Genomic DNA, 8,381 nt, shown 5'->3' with positions numbered 1-8,381 from the left:
CAACCCTCTGAGCCTTGCAGACTATTGTCACTCAGGCCTGAATGTCCTGCTGTCTTCATTGACACCTTATCAGCGTTTGCTTATAGCTATTTTAGGCCCTCAGTTTCTTGAAATTTTATTTTGTTTCAGTTGATGTTTTGTACCGGAGCATGTGTTTCGTATGACTAAGTTTTATATAGAAAGCAGATCACTTACATTAAGGGAACCTTTCAAATAATTACGCAGACCTTAAGGGGTTTCCAGGAATAATTTCGGACTGTTAGTCCCGAATGCAACTGTTGGTCCTTTTCATTATTAGACAATGTGTTCCCTTTTCTCAGCGTCCGACATTGACTCATGGCACTTTCCTTATTCTAATGATTACGAGGTGGGCTCCTTTTTACAGAGGCATCGGTCAACAGAAAACCATTCTTAGATTCTCCCTGAATTCGCAGACGCGATCCCCAGTTATTTACACAAGAATCCGGAGCCTCGTCATTAGGCCCATGGTAGAATTTAAGGAAGAGAAACCGCAACCGAGATTACTTTTACTACTGGCTAACGGGTCTTTTACTATTACTTGGCTTCTCGATCTTCCCATCCCTACAAATTATTTGCTGGTAGATTCATGCTGCTTCATCTGTCCAGCAGCAGTTCCTCTGAGAGACAGCCTCTGTCCTCTTTCATGTGGCCCTAAGTGGGGGGCTACCAGTTACAAAACTCCAGGCCCTGTAGATCATGTTCCCCCATTCTACCCCTAGACACAAAATAGAGCCAAAGGAAAGAGTGGGACTGGGTAGGAACTAACTCCCAAGAATCTTAAGAAGTTGGGAGAGAGGCCGTCCCACTGGGCTGAGGGAGGGAGGCAGAGGCCCCGTATCCAGCCCTTCCTGATGCCTTGCCCAAACTTCCTAGGGACATGAACCAGCAAATTCCTTTCTCTGCTTAACTAATTCAAGTCGGGCTTCTCACTCAAAGCCCCAAATGTCTTCACTAATATAACACACTTTCAGACTTCCTGCGTGTCCTCAGAAACGAGCACAGCCTCCTCCAGGAGGCACAAGGCACTGGGAACCGGGATCTGAGAATTCCCAGGCCATCCTGCTGCCAGGTTTGGGAGGCGTTACAAATGGAGAGCCTATGGGACATGGGGGGCAACTTAATTTCTTGGCTATATTTATGCCTTCCGTTATGCACAGAAGAGCAGTCTGGAACTTTCTTAAGTTCTACATCTCCCTGTCCTTTGGAGTAGAAACAGGACAACATCCTTATGCTGGTGACACTTTGATGGTATCAGACTTGGGAAAGAAAAGAAGACCAAGAAGGATAAGAGTCTGGCCCCCCAACATTGATGATGCTTGATGGCGTGGGCCGGCCTAGTTCTGGTGCCAGGGTGACACTCAAGCCTCCCGGTGGTCCCAAGCCCTGAAGAGGGCATCAGGAAAAAGTAAAGCCCACAGCACACCAAGTGGCTGCAAAATGACCCCTTCATGAAGACATTTTTTTTTCTTCTTAGCTTTCTAAAAGATACCTTTCTAAACCTCTAAACTCTGCCTCACTAGATCTTTAAGTGTCACCTGAACTGTTTAGCTATGACTCAGAGTTTCCTAAGATAAACTCTACAACTTCCCTCCTCCCCCCAGGAAAGGTCCTGGCTGAGGCCCGCCCACACCAGTCAAAACTCTGATCCAAGCGGCTGCGAGACGCCTTCATGATGTCTAAGCTGTGCACTTACGTGCTTTTGCAGGGAATGATAAATAAGTAGCCTTCTTTGTTGTCTCGTTTCTTTGCACTTTAGCTTGGCTTCCTCTGTTTCAGACTGATGGGAACTGAAGTCTAATCTTAAGACACACAAGGAAGTGAAGCCCTTTGTATTGAAGGCGGGTCCAAAGTGCTGATTCCATCTTCCGTAGGTTTGTCCCAGGACTGAGTTCCTTATCCAGGAATTTCCCTGAGTTTGGTGCGTCACCCTTCCAAATTCCAGCTTTGAATAAATAAACCAGCTAAAGTGCTTGGTTGCCTCAGGGACTACGAGTGCAATTTCTGAACTTCCATCGCCCCCCAGTGGCAATTTTTCTTAGGGTTTTTGTTACTCCAAAAGATTTAGCATAGGATTCTTTCTTCAAAGTTGTTTAAACATTTTTTTTGTTGTTGTTACCTCAAAGGCAAGGGAAGTAAAAGTGAAAATAAATGAATGGGACTACATCAAACTAAAAAGCTTCTGCGCAGCAAAAGAAACTATCCACAAGGTAAAGAGACAACCATCCGAATGGGAAAATATATTTGTAAGCAACGCCTCCGATAAGGGCCTAATATCCAAAATATACAAAGAACTCATACAACTCAATAACAACAAAAAAGGAAATGATGCAATCAAAAAATGGGCAGAGGGCCTGAACAGACACTTCTCCCCAGAAGACATACAAATGGTCAACAAACATATGAAAAGATGCTCAACATCGCTGCTATTAGGGAAAAGCAAACCGAAACCACAATGAGATACCACCTCACACCTGTTAGAATAGCTGTAAGCAACAGGACAACTAATAACAAATGCTGGGGAGGAGACAGAGAAAAAAGAACCCTTATACACTGCTGGTGGGACTGCAAATCGGTACAGCCACCATGGAAAACAGTATGGAGTTTCCTCAAAAAACTAAGAATTGATCTACCATACGATCCAGCAATCTCTCTACTGGGTATTTAACCCAAAGACTTGAAAACCCACATCCAAAAAGATATGTGCACACCGTTCATAGCAGCATTATTCACAGTGGCCAGAACATGGAAGCAACCAAAGTGTTCTATGATAGACAATTGGATAAAGAAGCTGTGGTACATATACAGAATGGGATATTACTCAGCCGTAAGAAGAGATGAAATACTGCCATTTGCGACGACATGGATAGACCTCAAGATAATCATGCCAAACGAAATAAGCCAGAGAGAAAAAGCTGAAAATCACATGATATCACTTACATGTGGGATATAAACCAACCTAATGAGATGAGCAAACAGATCTGGAAGGACATTTGATCTACAGGATCAGGGGTGTGGTTACCAGAGGGTGGGAGGAGAGGGGAGGTAGACGGGGTAAAGGGGGTCAAATATGTGGTGACAGAAAGAAATCTAACTATGGGAGTGAACACACAGTGTAAACATATACATGCCTTTTACTGTTAAAATGTACAGCTGAAACTTACTGGGTTTTGTAAACCAACGTCACCATAAAAATTAATTAACTAATTTTAAAAAAAGAAAAAAAATTTTTTTAATTCTCACACTGCAGATTATGAAATGTTTGTGTGGAGACAAGTTACTAATGTAGAGTTAATAGCTTATGGATCACAGGGTCATAGATTCCTGTACTTGACAAGAATCATGCAATTGACAAAGGGGTACCTTACAATAAATTCCTATCTATCACATCTGCAAAGTCTAGTATTAAAGCGATTACCCCCAAATTAATTTTTTTTTTTAATTTAAAGGAGTTGTATCTGGGTTTCCATTTTTTGGGGTTCAATTAAATCACTGTCATTAACTATGATTTTAAAACTCATGGTTTCCCTTTGCAAACTTTTTCACCATAACATGATTTGTAACATTGTCCAAAGAGGTGAGAAAACATTTGAAGCCCCCTAAAATGAAGGTTTATACCATATATGTATAATTTTGCAAAAGCCAACATCAACATACACAAAGTGAGTAGAAATATCAGTCAGATTGTCAAAACTTTCAGCAGATTATACACAAAGTGGCAGAATCAAATGAATAAAAGTCCTGGTGACTCCAAATCTCAACCAGATGAAACTCAGAAATAGGTGTGAGACTTACCCTAAGTCATCAGAGATAGAGAGTTTAATAACAGTGAATAGTCCCAATGGTCAATAGGGACATTTAATTCATCTCCCACCCATCCACCCACCTATCATCCCATATCGTCATCCATCCTCCCACCCATCAATTTAGACAAGTTTAGAAAGGTATCCTATGGAAAATGAAGGAGGAAAAAGTGTGTCTTCACTGCAGGAATAATTTTGCAGCTACTTGGTAGTGTGCTGTGGGCTTTCTTTCTTCCTCTCGATGATCTCCACCCATCCATCTTTACATTGGGTATGTGTCAGATGCAGTACCTGCTTTTGTGGTTCTCAAAGCAAAAGAGACTTTAGAGTTTTCGACCTAGTCTCTATTCTGAGGCTCCATTCCCAGAGAAGGTGGAAATAAGCACTACCGAATCACTAAATCCTGAAAAGACCCTCAGCAGGTGGCATCACGGTGGCCTAGAGACCTAGTGGGCCTCGACTGCAGAGAGTACGGATGAGAACTAATCCAGCCACAGCCACTGAGTGTTTCCTCTGAGAAAATTTGGGCTACATGGGATTGCAAAAATACAAACTATTTTGAGACAGAGAGCACGTGTACACGAAACAGCCAAGGAACACTTCTATAGCATAATAAGTTCACAAATTCATATTAAATACAGTCAATGCTTTTGGGTGGCTGGCATAACGTATTTCACCTTGTTTGCTAGAAAAGGAAGAAGTGGAATTTAAAAAAGCAAGACCAGACGGAAGAGGCTCATCTTCAACTCAAAAGAGGGAAGGTTCTTGCCTCCCACTCACAGTGACCTTGGTACTTCAGCTTATTTTTCAGATCGCAGTAAATTCCTTTGGTTCCCCACCTGCTATACCCACCCCCGCGCCCCTTTTAAATTAGAGGCCAGGCTTGGAGTCCTTTAAATAACACAACCGAGCGCTACCCTCCTACACACCAAGCATCCCTGCCACTCCCAAATCCTGAGTGGAAGCGCACGTCCCTCAGCTTCCTTTCCTCAGACCTGCCTGCTTTCCGGCCGGAACATTCTCGTCCTCTGGCCACCCTTCTCCCCTTGCCTTTGGAGGATAAACTTCATCAAACCTCTTTTGTTTAAGAATGTTACACCCCAGTGGTCTGGGGGCTTCATTATCAGTGCCAATGCATATCTTCTCTCTCTCTTTTTTTATGCCTGGTGTAATATCTTGCGGACAGTAGGTGCTCAGTAATTTGTTAAAAGTAGGGGAAGTGGGAATAGTGGGGAGAGAAGGATGGGAGGAAGGAGGAAGGAGAAGAGAGAATAAAGAAAGAAAAGAAAGGCAGAAAAAAGAATTATTTTACAAGGACCCAGTATTCTCCCTAACAAACACAACTCAATAATCAAATGCTCACTTGTCCCCCTTAAGGAATGTCCTAATCATGCTTCTGAAGTTTGTTTTAGTGACATAACTTTTATAAAACAAATGTAATCTCTTGGAGTTAATTGTTTAAAATAATGGTTTTCACAGGGTTTTCCTGTGGTACCAGACTGGGCTGTTCTCTGTGAGAAGAAAATACCCCACACCCACCACATACACAATTTTCAGGAAATCTTCAAATTAACAGATAGCATGTTTTTAATTTTAACCCTTTTTCCACCACACGGCTGTCATATATAGTGTCAAGGGCTCACAGAGAACAAAAGGAACACACGACAGAAAAACAAAATTTAAAAAATTAAAGGAAGTTCCCAGAATTGGAATTTCTTTTAAATACTTCACCACTAATATAATATGTATTCAATTGTTTCTTTTTCACCTGATACAATAGAATTCGTATCTCACGATGTTTCACGAGGAGTATTTTCAATTTATCAGTCACTTTTCAGTGTTAGAATTTCCAGCATAGCAGACTCACCTGCGGAGATATGTATTTGGGTGGGGAAACCCTCGCAGGTGAACCTCAAGGCACACCTGTGCAGCACGTCAGGCGGCTCACTGCTCAGCGCATCAGTACTGCGAAAACCAACAAATAAAGTATGAGGCCGCTTTGAGCAATCGTAAAGGAACTTTCAAAAATAAATCAAGTATATTATTATCATTATTTAAATAAAATTAGGGGCTAATTATATTATTGCAGATAGTAGAATAGTCATCTCCTCGATTCACTGAAAATATATTATAAAGCTGAATTCATTCGAAGTAACTGAAAACTTTAGACAAATGCTCTTGCTTCCACATGAGAGGAGAGAGAGAAACAATTTTCTCTCACTATGAGGAACTTTAATATGTTTTTTTCGCCTACAGCACTCAGTCTTCCTAGGTGGTCTCCCATCCAAGTACTAATCAGGCCCAATCCTGCTTAGCTTCCGAGATCAGACAGGGTCAGGCTTGTTCGGGGTGGCATGGCTGTAGACACTATGAGGAACTTTAAAGTAGTGCTTCTGGAACTACCTGTAGTGAATGACTAGATTTTTTTAACTTGCAATCAATCACAGACTGATATTTTTGGAAAAAAAAAAATTACTAATGAAACGAAACAAAAAGCAAACATACAAAATACAAGCCAAATTTCTTTATTATCGGATTCATTAGATATAAAATCACTCCTTTAAATTAATTAATTAATTAATTTTAAAAATCACATCGCTCTTTTAAACTGCTACACAAGCTTCTAAATGCTTACTCTCGATCTCTGTACTTTTTTCTCTAGACCACACTTAGGGTCCTCACAAACCTTGTGATCCAAAGTGTGGGCCTTGGACCAGCAGCACTGCCATTGCCTGGAAATGCCATGGCTAAATACATTTTATGTATCCCCTCACAGTAACTTTATAAATTAACCACAATAAATGAAATTATCTGAAGGTATGCCTGTCTCACCACCAAGAGTATTGGTGAGGCAGAGGGAACCCATCACACCCATGCCATGTCATCTAAGACTGGCTCCACATCCAGCACATGGCAGGAGCTCAGGAAATGACAGTCTGCCCTTTAGACTCAAAACTGCAATGTCAAGTTCTGCTGAGTTTCCAGCCTGCTGGCCTGCCCTTCAGATCTCAGACTTGGCAGTGCACATAGTTGCCCGAACCAATTCCTTAAAATAAATACCTTGATGGATAGATGATAGATAGATATAGATAGATAGATAGATAGATAGATAGATAGATAGATAGATAGATAGATAGATGATAGATAGACAGACAGACAGACAGACAGATCGCTGGATCTCTCATTGCTTCTGTTTCTTTGGAGAGCCCTACTGATACATTCAGTAAGACAGAGATTTGGCTGCCTCTGCTTCTGATGTAACATCAAGGGAGGTGCAACTGAAGAGGAACCTTGAGCAAGTTGGTGGAGAGCCCCAGAGCAGAGGGGTGGAGGAAGAGATCTTAGCATTTCTGTTAGCAATGTTTTATAATTCACAACGTATTTCTTTGGCTGTAAAGGCATACACTGCCATTGCTGGAGGAGTGTGTGTGCGTGTGTTTCAGAGAGAGAGAAGAAAAATCCAAACCTTTGCTACATTCTGGTTACATTTTTTAAATATTTGTACCGAGAACCCTGCATTTAGAGCCTATATATCTTTGTTTTCTAATGCATAAGGAGACCATGTAATAAAATAATATCACAAACATCTGTACCTAGTAGGATTCAAGAGTTAAAATATGAATTTTAATACCCCTAAAGCATATTTCTTAAAGAACTGTGCTGGATATGGTAGCGGTAGAGAATGGTTTGCCAGCCTGTCTTCTGTGGCTTTCATTCTTCAATCTCACTTTAGACTCAGTCCAAACCCTCCTTCCTCTATGGCCACTCAGACCTCGCCTTCTTGATTTTCCTTCCATTTTTACTTTTCTTCTCCAATCTATTCACAACACTGAGAATAAATACAACTGCCAAAGAGACGGGACTATGTTTAGGTTAGCTAGTCAAGCATTCTCTTCCTACTAGGAAAACCCAAGTAAAGTCAGAAGATTCTTTAGTAAGTATGGGATGAAAAACAAAAGCCTTAAAGGCTATCACCAGTCATACTTGTGGCTTTAACATCCAACGATACCTGATGATTCACATTTCTTTGTGACCAGCTCTCACTTTCCTGAGTTTCAGTTGTGTTCTGAACTGCTTCTTGGGTTTTACTGCCTAGATAACCACTGTCACCCGAGTGCAGCGTGTCCAACACTAAACTCATCTTGCCCCTTACCTTGTATGTTTCTCAAAAATCATCAGCCTTTGGCTTACTGTCTTCTTACCTTTTTCCTCTTTATATAGTAAGATGGTGATTTCAGACGACAGTCTCCTGTGTTCTGCCCCTGCAAAAGAAAAATCGTGTTGGAGGGTCCTGCCTGGATGGGTGGCAGCTCACGTTGCTCTACAGAGCTTCTCTCCAGAGCAACGCACGTTTCGTCCATTGTCACCAGTGAGTCCCCCATCTTTTCCAGCCCACTATGTTAAACTTGCTCACCCATAAAGGCCCACGTGTGGCAACGACTGGCTCAATAACTTAATTACGATAACTCAGTAATAACGGTTTACTCAACACCAGCTTTCTGCCCCCCCCAACCCCCACCATTGCAGCTTCAGAATGATTGTGTTGATTTGGGGTAGAAA

The 8,381-nt window shown here is 41.6% G+C and overlaps 1 pseudogene; it reads right to left on the bottom strand.

Annotated features, from left to right (window-relative positions):
• Window positions 1-6,068: 6,068 nt before the first annotated feature.
• LOC120611949 (uncharacterized) lies at window positions 6,069-6,187 on the bottom strand (annotated as a pseudogene).
• Between the last annotated feature and the right edge of the window lie 2,194 nt (window positions 6,188-8,381).

Source organism: Pteropus medius, unplaced genomic scaffold, assembly GCF_902729225.1.
Source record: "Pteropus medius unplaced genomic scaffold, Ma_sr-lr_union100, whole genome shotgun sequence".
NCBI lineage: Eukaryota > Metazoa > Chordata > Mammalia > Chiroptera > Pteropodidae > Pteropus > Pteropus medius.
The sequence above is the reverse complement of the archived record's forward strand: the minus strand, read 5'-3'. Positions and strand labels throughout refer to the sequence as shown.